Below are 14,939 nucleotides of genomic sequence, written 5' to 3'. Positions count from 1 at the left end.
TGAATCTTCTCCAGATCTATTGAAAGTATTAGACCATGTCTATTTTTAAACATTATTTAGTAGAAATAATCAGTTTTTCATGTTAAACAAGGAGTTGTTCTTTCTCATAGATCTGTGCTTCAGGCTGGAAGGGAAAGTCACGCAGCAGATGGACATTAAAAGTGGAAAGATCAAAGGGCGTCATCACTGGAACTCAAGCTCTAGGAGTGGAGGGCCAGGTGGACACCAGAAGGATAAAGTTAATATGATATTTTTCTGCTACCAGCAGGCAGGAAGACCAGAGCAAACACAGCTTCATGTGCAGAAATCATCTATCAGCTGCTGGTAACTTGCTTGGATTATCCCCAATGGCTTGCCTAAATCCATCTCATATAATATTACCATGCAAATCCATGATAGTCCTTGTACCAAATCGATGTGTTAAACTTGAAAATGAGCTATGAATCACATGTCAAAGGTATTTAGGTAGTACTGCTTAGATAAGTCCCTTACCGTTGGGTTGCCAAGGACTAATTTTAGCACTATGTAATTGCATGAGTTTCATTTCCAAAATAAAATATTAAATTTGTTATTACTGCAATGATAATAAAAGCATTTAATGAACTCAGTGGTGGACACTTCACATGTATTATGTCACTTCATATTCACAAAAGTCTTACATGGTAGGTAGTGATGCTTTACCCATTTTGAAGATAAGAGAGGAAAAAGACTGAGACGTTAAGTAATTTCTTAAGGTGATATAAGTAGGAAACTGTGATATGGAAACCCAGGTCATGTGACTTGGAAATCCTGAAACCACACTTGAAGGATTTGGATTGGTACTGTCGTTCAGTGAGATTTGCATGAGATTTGTCTGACTAATTGGTAGCAAGTCTTGCTTCTTAGTGATTAATAGATATAAATTTCATCAAAGTTAAAAAAAATTTCATCAAAGTTATATTTTACCCAAGGAAGAGAGTAGATCAAGTCCCAGATTTCTGAATGAACCTTTCTATTTTTTTCTTCACTCTAATATCAATAATATCCTGTTGGATTTAAGTTCTGATCTCCTGCTATCCTGGTATAGAGCCACTAAACCATTTAGAAAAGGTCACCGAGTCTTCTTTGAAGTAGGAGATTTAGCTCCAGGAATCTGCACATGTGTGTTCATGATCCATTACTTATCAGAATGATATAGGCAGACAGACTTTGTGCAAGTAAATTCTGAAATATTAATAATAGGAGTACACTTTAGAATTTTCTAATAATTTCATTCAATTATTTAACCTTCCTCATAGTTATCTGATTGCCTTTTAAATTCAAGTAGAATCCTTTCTGTGCCAAATGGAATTACCAAACAAAAATATTTTCAGAGGAACAGTAATTCACCTATTACATATTATTATTTTGCCTCTCATGTGATGCTTATAAATCTAACATAAAATATGTGCTACATATGCCAAATAAGCAGATACATTTTGAAACTCAGAACTTGTCATGAAAAAGAGGCATGATGTATAAGTTAATGTTTTTCCTGACAACTGGTTAGCCAGGCAAATGGAATCCAGAAATAAATGACTTTTATTTTAGATTTGCATTATTATTCCACCCAACACAGAATCCACAGCAGATGGTAATGTGTTACAGTTTCAACCTATTATTGGTCTTCAAGGGTAGTAAGACTTTATATCTAGAACAGTGGTTCTCAAGCTATTGCATGCATCAGATTGCTGGGTACAACCCCCAGGGTTTCTGATTTAATAAGATTGGGATAGGGTCTGAGACTTCATGGAACTGACAAGTTCCCCAGGGATGCAGTTGCTGCTGGTTCAAGGACCACACCTTGAGAAGCAGTGGTTGTGAGTCTTGGGAAAACCCTTTCTGTTATCTAAAGGGGAAATCCCCCGGCCTTGGGTCTTCTCTCTCCTCTGATGATTCCCATTGTGTTCATTTTTTATTTTTGTTTTGTTCCATATGGCACTTTTTTCCTCCTCAAATCTCACTGATGCATCTCTTTTTGTGTTTGGTTTAGGGTCTGGTTTGTCCTTCATTCAGTCCAGTCTCTTGCAACTGCTGATGACATGCATACCAGTTGGGGAAGGAGGGAAATGCTCACGGTACTCTAATCTCAGAGTAAAATAGCCATGCTCAGACCCTGCCAAATCCAGATTTATTTTATCATATTCACCCCAAAATATTGTGTTTGAAGAATCAAAGGCCTTATTTTATTATTCTAGTCTGTTTGTGCCAGAAGGTTCTCCCTGGAATAAAGTTAGAATGGATTTTCTGTATGGGCAGCTTGTGAGAACTACATATCTGCAGTGGCTCTCTGCTAAATGGGTATGTCCATAAGTTAGAAAAGAGGACAGCTTTTGTCTTCCTAGATCTACTCTTCTAGGACCCTCCAGGGAGAGCCTACTCATAGAGACCCTTTGGTCTTCCTTAGCTGGAGGCCCCTTGTGTTCAATCCCATCAGTTTTTACCAGTTACTGCTTCTTTGCTGACAAAAGGACACACGATCTTTCACCATGCTGCTCTTAATGCAAGCTCTCTGAATACAAGCATGCTGGTCTACTTTCACATTCTCAAAATATCTGCTTTATCAAAGGCCTTATTTTTTTATACTTCCTATTTTATACTTTATTTTTTATAATAAATTTATTTTTATTGGTGTTCAATTTACCAACATACAGAATAACACCCAGTGCTCATCCCGTCAAGTGCCCCCCTCAGTGCCCGTCACCCAGGGATTTTGAGCATGCTGATACCTCTGTCTTGGAACATTCTTGCAAACATTCACCTAGTTAAACTTATATTCTTCTTTTTTAAAAATTTTTTTTCAACTCATGCATTCTCAATGAGGTCCCAGACCTGAAACTTTGATCAGAACCCTTTCCTTTGTTCCTTGTACTCTTCCTTTATCACGCACACTATGATTTTAAATGATAGATTTCAGTGATAATTTTACTCTTGGCTCCTCCCATTCACTTGTGAAGTCTAGGAAGGCAAGACTCCTGTCTATTTTGGCTCATCACCAAACCCCTAGGGCCTAGTGAAATGCTTAGTAAATAATTAACACTCAACAGATACTAATTTGACTGAAGACATTGTTGACGTCATACCAAGATCTCTTAGGATGGGTAGCATGGAAATAGTGATGCATTTTCATATTGTATATTCTCATAAGTTTATGTAATCTCATAAACCATGCCAATACACATACTGGAGAGCGGGGCCAAGTCCACACATTTAGGAAGCTCTTCTCATTCACAAATATGGCAGTTGAGAATGCTCAGAAGAGAGTCTCATGAGGAGAATCAATTATGCTTTTATACCTACCTGCTCCACAGTGTCTCTCTGAGGCCTATATTATTCTGTTAAGATTTAGGTGAATTCCATTTATTCTAGTACTCCTTATTTCTCAACTGAGTTACTGGGTTTGAGCTGTGGATATAAATTTTATTTATATTCCCATTCTTTTCCTTTTTCATTTTATTTATTCCAGAAGGTGTATTTTTAAAATTTTATTTAAATTCAACTAATTAACATATAATGTATTATTGGTTTCAGATGTAGAGATCAGTGATTCATCAGTCTTATATAACACCCAGTTCTCATTACATCACATGCCCTACTTCATGTCCATCACCCAGTTACCCTCCCCCCCCTCCTCTAGGGACCCTCCATTTGTTTCCTATGATTAAGAGTCTTTTATGATTTGTCTCTCTCTCTCTGATTATGTCTTGTTTTATTTTTTCCCATTCTTATATTAGGGTGTTTATCACTAAGGCTTTCTACTTAATTTTTCCCAGTTTTAATGTTCTAAGTTCTACCTTGTTATTTATCTTTCAGCAGTACTTCTGTTGATCATTTACTCTTCTTTTTCTTTGTCTTCTACTTAGTAAGCATGCATCCTTCAACTATCAAGCCTTTCTCAAGAATCTTTTCTTTCCAGGAAGAACACAAAGCAATATTTAAATTCTAGGGACCTATGACAATGTTTCTAAAGTTGGTAAAAATCCAACAATATGCTTAGGTCACAATGCAGAACAAAACCTCTCAGATCAAACAAATATACCAGTGCTTCCAAGTTGCAAGGAGTTATTACTTGATCCTTATGAAAAACTCCCTTTGGGGGCATCTGGGTGGCTCACTCAGTTAAGCGTCTGTCTTCTGATTTCAGCTCAGGTCATAATTTCAGGGTGGTGAGATTGAGTCCCATATTGGGCTCTGCTCAGAGGGGAGTCCTCTTGGAATTCTCTCTTTCCCTCACCCTCTATTCCTCTCCCTGCTCTCTCCCTCTTTCTCTAAAAATAAATAAATAAATCTTTAAAAAATTAAAAAATAATTAAACTTAAAAAATAAACTCCCTCTGGTCTTTTGTAGTCTATCTTTATATTGTTTAGAATTTATATTGGTTAGAATTGGTTAGTTTATATTGGTTAGAATTTGAGGTAAAGAACATTTTAAATGTGTTTTTATTCATCTTACGTAATGATTCTCATGGAAGGTCCCCAAGTAATGGCTTCCCTTTTTAAAATCACCAGAGAGAAAGTATTAAAGGATGGACTGTGCTGGAAAACTTCAGTCTTAGAAATGTCTTTAAAATCATGGAAAATATAGAATTTCTGGAACCCCATACTTAACAATAGTTTTATGCCATTAAGACACGTTTCAAAAAACTTTTTTATAAAATAAATAACCATTGTAGGCTGAAAAAAAAATCGTTTCCTTAGCCTTCCTGGGTTACTCAACTATACATAAAAGGCTGCTACTGATGAAATGTTCTACTTTAGTTGAATGCAAGAATGCCTGTGGTTTGATAGTGGCCATGCTTTTTAAAATAACATTCATGAAGACTTCACTAAATACAGTTCTTAACCTCTTCATCTGTATTTTGTCAACTTACAACGTAAAGAAACAAATAATGAAAAATTCTCATTATTAACATTTCATCTACTCTAAAATATATGAGTGTTTAAAAGCTCTGATAAGCATTTCTCAAAACATTCCCAAATTCACTGATCTAATTAGCAATGAAGCTAAACTTAATACTTATATGAACTTTGAGTGGGAATTCCTGATGGAGCATATTGATAACCATAGTATAAAGCTTTTTTTCTTTCCAAATTATATATGCTAAAGAAATTGATTTTTGAAAAAAGAATTTTCTCTTAGCTCCTTTGTGAGTTTGCATTACAATATTACCACTTTTGAAATTAAAAAACTTATACCACTCATTTCATTTCTTGAGCTTATTCTTTTTTTTTTTTTTGAGTTTTCCAAAGATTTATTGAAGCAGAAACAAGTGGGTCAGATACTTGTTGGAAAAAAGCAGTTTTAATGGTTTTCAAAAATACTTCTTAAAAAGTATTCTAGCACAAGTTTTCTTTGTAAACTAGATTATGTTGTAAACTTTCTCCTAAATCTTATAAGAGTGTTGGTTCTTAAGAACTAGAAGTTACTCCTAATTCCAAATCTATCTTGCGCTCCTGAAAAACTGCAGAGAGGCACTTGAAAGCTGTTCCTTTAAGATATGGATTTTTTTTTTTGAAATTCTAGCGGGTAATAATTGCACCGAATCTGTGCAAGCTTCACTCAAGGTCATCATGATGCTGACAAGTTTCGTTGATAACCTGTCCATCCCTAGTTTCAACCTCTTAATCAGAAGCGTTCTCTTTGAGTGAATGTCAACCAGAGGGAGTGAATCCAGGTTGGTTTCCCTCAGGTTCAGGGAAGAAAAGTTTGGAAGAGGCAGAGCAATCCTGCTCTCCTCGCCTTCCAGCAGCTTCCTGTACGTGGCAATCTCAATGTGGAGAGCATCTTAACATTCAGCAGGTCCTGGTACTCCCGAAGGTGAGGAGCCATTTCTTCCTTCATGTTCTGAATCTCATCCTGGAGGCGGCCAATAGTGTCTTGGTGGTTAGCAGCTTCGGCGGCCAAGTTCTCTTCCATTTCACGCATCTGGCGTTCCAGAGACTCATTAGTCCCTTTGAGTGCATCCACTTCGCAGGTGAGGGACTGCACCTGGCTCCGGTACTCAGTTGACTCCTGCTTCGCCTGGTGCAGGGCATCGTTGTTCCGGCTCGCAGCCTCAGAGAGGTCGGCAACCTCGGGCCTGTACCATTCCGCGCCCTCCTGAAGGTTCTTGGCAGCCACGCTTTCATATTGCTGGCTTGGAAACATCCATATCGATTTGGACGTGCTGGTCCTGAATCTGGGCCTGCAGCTCCTGGATTTCCTCATCATGTAGTTTCTTCAAAAAGGCAATCTCTTCTTGCAAGGATTCCACTTTCCGCTCAAGGTCAAGACGCGCCAAAGAAGCGTTGGCACCAGCCTGTCGGGAAGACTGCAGGGTGCTCTCGGCTTCCTCTCTCTGAAGCATCTCCTCTTGCAACTTCTCCCAGAGCCGCATGATGTCCTCGACCGGGTCGTGGCGCTCCACCTCGACGCAGGCCTTGTCGTTGGTGAGCTGGTCCACCCGCCGGCGCAGCTCCCGCAGCTCCTCCTCGTAGAGGTCCCCCAGGCGCGACTTGCCCTGGCCCCGGAGCTGCTCGAGCTCGGCCAGCAGGATCCTGTTCTGCTGCTCCAGGAAGCGCACCTTGTCGATGCAGTTGGCGAAGCAGTCATTCAGCTCCTGCAGCTGCAGCTTCTCGTGGTGCGCGTGGGCTTGAACTCGGTGTTGATGGCGGCGGCCAGCGAGAAGCGCGCCGAGTCCTGCAGCAGACGCACGCCAGGCACACTGCTCCGCAGGCCAGCGCGGAGGAGCGCGTGGCGGACGCGCCGCGGGACGAGGCCTAGAGGCTGCGGCTGGTGCCGGGGCGCGGCGCGCCGCCCAGGCTGTAGGTGCGGGGGGACGCGGCCGCGTAGCTCCGCGCGGAGCTCGGCGGCTCCCGGGCCGGCCGCCGCACATCCTGCGGTAGGAGGACGAGGACACAGACCCGGTGGCCGTGGCTGCGGAGGGCGGCGGTGGGCTGCGCGGCTGCGGCGGCGCGGCCCGGCTCAGGGAGGCCCGGCGAGCGAGGGCGCGGGGGTGCGGGCAGAGCTCTTGAGCTTATTCTTGATGAGCTGGTGTTGGAAGATCATTTGTGGGTCATGGAAATTTGTACCTATAGTTCAGTGCAAGAATTCTCACCTTGATGTGATAGTTCTAATTTCAGAAATATAACTATGGTAAGTTTTAGAAAAAAGTGATACATTTGGACATCAGCAAATATTTGTAGAAGTGGCATAGATGTTTCAAAATAGATAAATGCATTTCATCGCTCTTTTACTAGACTGAGAGAGATAAACCATCATTCCTTACGATAATCCTGAACAGTTACATGTACAGTGCTTACATGAGATGACTCCAAAAGCAAAATAAATTTCTAAAGTAAGCAGTGTTCTCAGTACTTAAAAACTGGGGAAGGTAGTTAATCATTATATTATAATATTATTTCCCCTTACTAGAGTGGTCAGAAGTCTCGCCTATTCCTTTATCCATACCTTCTAATCTAATTCTATCAACCAGATTCCATAAAGCCTACATAAGCCTGTTTGGAGAAAGAAGCTCCATTTACACTCACACTGAACAATTGGACAAGTATAACATCCCCAAGTGCAATAGCTAGATTTCTTTTTTGAGTAAGAGTGTTTGTACTCGGGTGCCTGAGTGGCTCAGTCACTTAAGCCTCTGTCTTTGGCTCAGATGATGATCCCAGGGTCCTGGGATCAAGTTCTTCATTGGGCTCCCTGCTCCATGGGGAGCCTGCTGTTCTCTCTCCCTCTGCCTGGCATTCCTCCTGCTTGTGTCTCTGTCTCTCTCTTTGTCTCTCAAATAAATAAATAAATAAATAAATAACTTTTAAAAAGGGAGAGAGAGTGGTTTGTATTGGGGGTGCCTCGGAGGCTCAGTCAGCTGAGCATCCAACTCTTTTTTTTTTTTTTTTTACTGGAGTGCAATTTGCCAACATATAGCATAACACCCAGTGAGCATCTAAGTCTTAATTTCAGCTCAGGTCACGATCTTGGGGTCCTGATATCGAGCCCCAAGTCAAGCTAAGCACTCAATGCCAAACCTGCTTGTCCTTCCTCTCTTCTCCCAAACCCAATCTCGCTCTCATGTGCTCTCTCTAAAACATAAATAAATAAATAAATAAATAAATAAATAAATAAATAAATAAAATCTTTAAAATAGTGGTTTGTATTGTTATTGATGGCCTTCAGTTTGGAAGCACATTTGATTCTGGGACAATCTAAAGATGAGGCAGAAAGAAAGAAGATACTCAATGCTTGATCTATATTAATAATGTGCTCCCATGGGCTTTTGTCTTGGGTGCTATTGGCAAGAAGGCTTTTCCAGAATTCCCCCCCACCCAATCTGAAGTTCCTGTTCTCTATACACTTAGTACTTACAAATGTTCAGTGTATCCCTCTAGGACAGATTGTTCATAAGATGGACTAATCATTTGTGTCTACAGTAGAGTGAGTCCTTCATAATAGAAGTGGCATCTTTTTCATTTTTATCCCCATCATCTTATTTAGTTCAGAGCTTGCTATTGAATGTGTATCCAGTAAATAATTCTATGAATGAATTAATTACATTATCTAAGCTTGAGGAACTGGAGTGAAGTAGGAAATGATCTATGAAGAGCAATAAAGCGGACCTTTATGTTTTAGTCTAGGAGGCCAAAACTAGGTAGGAAAAGCAGCATGAATTATGGGACAGAATAAAAAATGTACCTGTAACTAGAGAACTTCTTATGCTATAACTCTCAGGAGCCCCAGAGTAGCAGGTGATGAATGTTTCAGTGGAATGTTTCAGTTAGAATGTTTCCAGTTGCAATGATATTAACCACGTTAACTCTGAAGGTTGACATTAATAATGCAAATTTATCTCACATATCAAGGAGTGAGGAGATAGGGCTATTTTAGCGTATTAAACTTAGCACAGAAATAGTTCACCAAGGGTCATATTTAAGCTCTGACACCTCACTGTCTTGGTTTTTTACAAGTTTGTTACTTCATGGTGACAAGATGGCTATACCAATGTCAAGCACCTCATCTTCATAGAATAGCTTCCATGGTCAGGAAGAAGTAGTTATCTTCAATATAATATATACTACTTATTTTCCTTTCCCAAAAGATATTTAACAGAAACCTCTTCACAGCTCATTGGCTAGAACAGAGTCACATGAGAATAATGAGGATAATCAAACCAGCCAAGGGCAAAGGGATCTCCAGCCTGGAACTTTGGAGGTGTCCAGTTCCTCTGAAATACTTGACCCCCCCCCCAAATTCATGACCAAAATCTAGGTTCCATAAGGAAGAAAATTGTTTGGAACTTCTGTATATAAGCAACCAACAGTAAATGAGAAATCTCAACATTAAGCTTTTGTCTCACTGAGCCTGATGAAGCATTATATTAACGCTAAACTTCAAAGGTCTCGTAAATTTGTTAAAGTGAGTAGAAAAGTTAATCAGCCATTCATTTGGACTGGATCTCTCTATCAGTTATATTTGGGCCATCACAAAAATGTCCAAAATATTCTTTCTTCTAAGCACACTGTGTTTTATGATCTGGCACCTGACCTATCAGCTAGTGTTCTAATTTCTAAATCCTGAACATGATTACATTTTTGGCTATGATCCACAGAATGTATTTTAAAATCTTGGCACTGGCACTAGCCTCACTTGAGCCAAAATTTCTTTCATGATTCATATTGATGAATCCCAATATAGGAAGTTTAGAGGAATTAAAAATATGTTCTTCCCAAGTAGAGGACAGGCATCATTCCTCCTCTAATCCAGCCTCCCAAGAGAAATAGCAAACTGGTCTTAATATAAAAAGTACATTGTTCATCATCAACATGTCTCCAACTCAAAAAGTGTTTACTGTGAATGACTCAAGTGGAGTTGACCGTGAGTACCTTCAAAAGATGTTACATAAATTATGTGTAGTTTGGGAATGGAGATGTTACTTGGTAAATTATTTTAATAAACAGCTCATTTAAAGATAATATTTATCTATCATAATCCAGAAAATTCCATTTAATACAAAAAAATATAAGTAAATTAAACACAATTTTAACTGTTTTTTTGTCTGATGTAATAGGTCTTAAGAATTTCAAGTATGTAACTTCCTATAAGAAACTTACTAAAGTTCTCCTAGTTCAGCATCTTATGAAATAGAAATCCTCTAAATAAAATATAGCCTTACATTATCTGTCACATAATACGGGAAAAGGAACCCATATATGAAATGAAAACAATAAATGTAAGACTTACCTATGAATCACTAGAAAAAAATTGGTAAGATCCTCCTTCCCTCTCATTTCCCCTGAGGCACTTGTCCCCCTACCCCCACTGCAGACATATTAGTCAAATATGTACGTGCTTATATTATATCTCTTTTGTGTAGAATATAGGAATCCAGTGTAACTTGCTAGAGCTGCCTCATGATCGGTATGTGCCCTTATTCATATTCATTCCTTCATCTACCAGCCTTGATTTTTCCCCTCCTCTTTCTCCCCCTTTTAACATAATGGTCTTTCAAAGTGGATATTGTTAGCTTGAATCCTGGACCTGCCAATTGCTACCTTTTTGACCTTGGGTTATTTGATTAGCCTTTTCTTGTATTAGTTTCCTTGTCTGAGAATGACAGTAATACTATCTAATTTAGAGTTGTTTTGAAACTTAATATATGGATAGTGGATAACACCAAAAAATGTAGCTTAAAATAGCATCCCTAAAATTCATCAGATGCTTTTTATAGTAAATGGTGAGAAATCTTCTTTGTTGGCCTAATAATTCAATCTTAATACCTATTTAAATAATCTTCTGAGCAAAGGGCACTTCAAACACTAAATTACAGATGCTTTTTCACCCAGTATAAAGGAGCTTGGATTACATGATTCCTGAGGTCTCTTTCAGCTCAGCATTCCAAGGTTTTCCATTACACTAAGCATTTGTTGCATGCTGCAAATAGAACTCCTCTTGGCCAGGTATGATGGAGAATATTAAATATATGGAAGCTACATGGTCCCTGTCTCTATAGAAGTACATATTTGGGCAAACTAATCAAAAGTATAACAGGTCTATTTACTTTCAACTTTTATTTGTGCTGCTTTCTGAAAATCCAATACAATCTTTTTTGACAGATCATGTCACTGCAACATCTGTTAGTTCTGCTAGTTCTCTCTCAGCACTCCTTAACTTTAAAAATTGTCCTCTCATTTTTTTTCAAATTTTGAAGACTTGTTACTTTTAGCAATTGCTGTAAATTGCAAATATAACCCAGAAAATGTTAAAAGATGATGTCTATTTTTTCCCCTGCTAATCAACCTGCATAGTAAATGCATTGACAAACATGCCATCTGATAAATTCACATCTACTCTCTGGAGTTCAATCTTAGTGTCTGTGGCTTCTGCAAAGAGAAGGAATGTATATTCATCAGTTTATGGTTGAAAATCTCAGCAAAAGTATATGACTAATGGTTCTTGATGGCAACCATCTCCTGGAATAAGATGATGGATGTGTTAGCCATTTTATAACCCTGACCACCCCAAAAATGAAAACAGTGACCTATGCAGAGAGAATCCCCAGCCATGAGAAACAGAAACAAGAATAGTCAGTGCTACAAAAGGGCTTGTGTTACTCATCTTCACTGTGAACCTACGCAGCTACTCAGATTTCCCATCATGAGTGCTGAGGAACAAAGTAAAGTGATTGTACTAAACTTTCTTTCTCCAAAGTCTCCTACAACCATCTGTAAAATGGTTGTCTTTTACAAATTAGTACTTTGAAAATATCTAGTTTAAAATAGAATGAAATAAAACTCTGTAACACTTCATGCTGAGGTAGATGTGATGCTCTGAGAGTGTGGGGAAAACCATCTGGAGAATCAGGGTCTAGCTCTTCACTCACCACCTGCCTGTACAAATTGTCACAAATGTCTTAAAGACGTGTTTCCTCATCAGGACAATGGATAATTATACAGACCAACAATTCATCTGAGGTCCAAGGACCACTGCCCCCCACCCCCCCACCCCCACCCCCGGGCATCTGAATAGATTTGACAGAGTCTGTGAACTTGGGCAGAAAAATAGTACATTTTTTATTCTCACTCATACCTCACTAAAATTTAACATTTCCTTCAATTATGGTTGTAAGCAACAAATGTATATTAGTAGTAATACTACCTCTCACTTTGTTACCTATAGAAGTTAAGGTTATTTTTACATCATAATATAATGGTTGTAGGAGTTGAGCCATGGGCTTCTTCAGACTGCCAAAGCATTTGGGCATACAAGAAGTAAAGAGTCCCTGCACTAACAAAATTCTAAAAGTCTTTTAATTTCAAAAAGTCAATGACTGTAGTTATAAAAGATTTACTCTAAATTCACTAAGTAGAAATTATATTTGACTAAAAAAGAACTGTACAACCAACCAATACAACCTATTTCTTAATCTGACCATATAAAATAAAAAGGCAATTGTCTTTCATGACTGAATGACACATCCCTTAAAAACTTTGTCAGTTAGACCGTGCCATATGAATTTTTGAAGGTTTTGTTGAATGTGATTAGGATGATATAATTAAGTTCCTATCTCTTCACTATAATTAGTTTCAAACATTAGCTAATGAATAAATTCAGCCTTTGTCCAGATTTTGTCTTCATTTGAATTTCTTGTTCTAGGCACATAGGGAACAATCCAGAACTTTAGAATGTGATTTAATGGATAAATTACTACAGAATGAATTACCTCATCCTTTTCAAATGATGAAATAGGTAACAGAAAGAATTACCGTCAAAACTAATAGAATATAAAAATCCTGACTTTGGTCCATTTCTATCATCATCACAGCAACTATTAGGTCTGTACTCTTTATATCTCTCTGAAAAACAATAATCTATCTTCACAGCTTCAGGGAATGGAAGAGCACATTCAACAGGTTTTGATGTAAAGGAAAGGGCATGTTTTCTAAGAATGTTTTATTACGATCATGGTTGTCACTGTACATGTGATTAATTGGCTTTTTGTCACCAACAAGCCTTTTAACTCTGAGACAGTGACAAAGATGAATAATGAAAAGACTTCATCGTTCTGTGAAGCTACAACTTCAAAGAATGCAAATCTTATGATGAAAGAAGGAAGTTGGCTGAATTATGGGCAAACTGCAATTTGACCATATTGTTTTTCATAATAACTACTCTTAATGTGTCAGCCATATTTCTTTCCTTGCACCAAAATCATATTTCTTTGAAGTGACAGTAAATTATTTTTTCCTGTCTTTATTCACTTCAGTCAGGTGGTGCTGAATGATTAAAATGAAAACCTACAAGTTTCAACATATACATTTTCTTTTTTTTAGTACCTTCAGTTATCATTGACATCAATTCATTTTGGTCACAAACATCTTGCTCTTGTCTATTCATTTCTAGCACATTTGGTGTAGTTTATTTTCAGTAAACTGATGTAGCAAACTACTTTCAGATTCAAGTATCTCTTAAAAAGACCAACAGATGCTTTAAAAAAATCACTACACTTGTGAAGATGCATTTGATTAACAGTAAAAGATTCTCGCTATTTAATAAAATATCCCAGGTCATACTCTGTAGGTTTGAAAGAGAGGATTTTACTACGTGATTTCCCCCATGTTAAGAATCCTTTAATATATCTTCAACATTTTTAGTATATATTTTGGATTTGAAGTTTAAGTCTAATTGTATAAAGTTTTTATGTATTTAATATCTTAATATTTGTGTGATTTTTTAATCTCAAAAGCCTAACGTCAAAGAAATAACCAATCAACTCCTAGAGTTAAATAAATGAAAAATAGTTATTTTTTTCTTTTAACTCATTAAACTATCTACAGTAGCTTTCAATGAAAAAAAAAAATATCCTAAGAGACTGAGATGTCATTATCCTTGAAATCCAGAAATCCATTAACTCAAGGCTTTTAAAATATTTTCCTATCTCCCCTTTGCAAAGTTTCTCATTTGTTTAATATGGGTAAAAGAGTATCATAAGAGGATGAGTCAGAAGAAGTGCATAGTTTGGAGTGATTAAATTGAACCATTATTTTATTTTTTAAAGAAAGTGGGCATGGACTATTTTAGTTTATAGGCTGTTGGTCTCCTAAGTTAAAAAAAATAGGTAAAATTATTTTTAAAAATTGGCACAGGGAGCCCGGCAAGATGGCGGAAGAGTAGGGTCCCCAAGTCACCTGTCCCCACCATATTGCCTAAATAACCCTCAAATCATTATGAAAACCTATGAATTCAGCCTGAGATTTAAAGAAAGAACGGCTGGAATGCTACAGTCAGAAGAGTTCACACTTGTATCAAGGTAGGAGGACGGGGAAAAAGAAATAAAGAAACAAAAAGCATCCAAGGGGAAGAGCCCCGTGAGGAGCCGGGCTAAGGCCAGGGCGAGTGCCCCCAGGACAAGAAAGCCCCAGGAAAGCCCCGCCTGGAGAAGCAGGGGCTTCACCAATCTTCCGGACAGAAAGGCACTCTCAGGGAGTTGGAGCAGGACCCCAGGAGGGGCGGGGATGCCATCAGGCTCCCAGGGGCACTAACAGACACCTGCCCCCCGGTGAGAGCACCCACACCCCGTGGCCGAGCTCCCTAAAGGGCTGCAGCGCCCGACCGCTAGACCCGGGAGCAGCTCCAGCGCCTCCTGCGGCGGCTCTGAGCGGAGGGCGCTGCGCAGCCAGGGGCGCATTTCCAACAGCACAGGCCCCGGGAGCCCAGGGCGCCGGGGACACAGCCCAATATCCGGCTTCCCCCCGGGACAGGCAGAGGCCAGGAGGGCCCAGGACAGCAAGGACACTCCTGCCACCAGGTGGCCCCGAGCTGAGCAGATCAGTGGCCCCGCCCCTGGAGCATCCAGGCCCCTGTAGACAGAGAGCTCCGGAGTTACTGCGGGAGCTGACTCCAAGGCTCTAGAGCTGGCCGCTGCCACTGTGGTT

The 14,939-nt window shown here is 39.1% G+C and overlaps 1 pseudogene; it reads right to left on the bottom strand.

Annotated features, from left to right (window-relative positions):
- Positions 1-5,558: 5,558 nt before the first annotated feature.
- Positions 5,559-14,692, bottom strand: LOC119879388 (annotated as a pseudogene).
- Positions 14,693-14,939: the final 247 nt, after the last annotated feature.

Source organism: Canis lupus, unplaced genomic scaffold, assembly GCF_011100685.1.
Source record: "Canis lupus familiaris isolate Mischka breed German Shepherd unplaced genomic scaffold, alternate assembly UU_Cfam_GSD_1.0 chrUn_S725H888, whole genome shotgun sequence".
Lineage (NCBI taxonomy): Eukaryota > Metazoa > Chordata > Mammalia > Carnivora > Canidae > Canis > Canis lupus.
The sequence above is the reverse complement of the archived record's forward strand: the minus strand, read 5'-3'. Positions and strand labels throughout refer to the sequence as shown.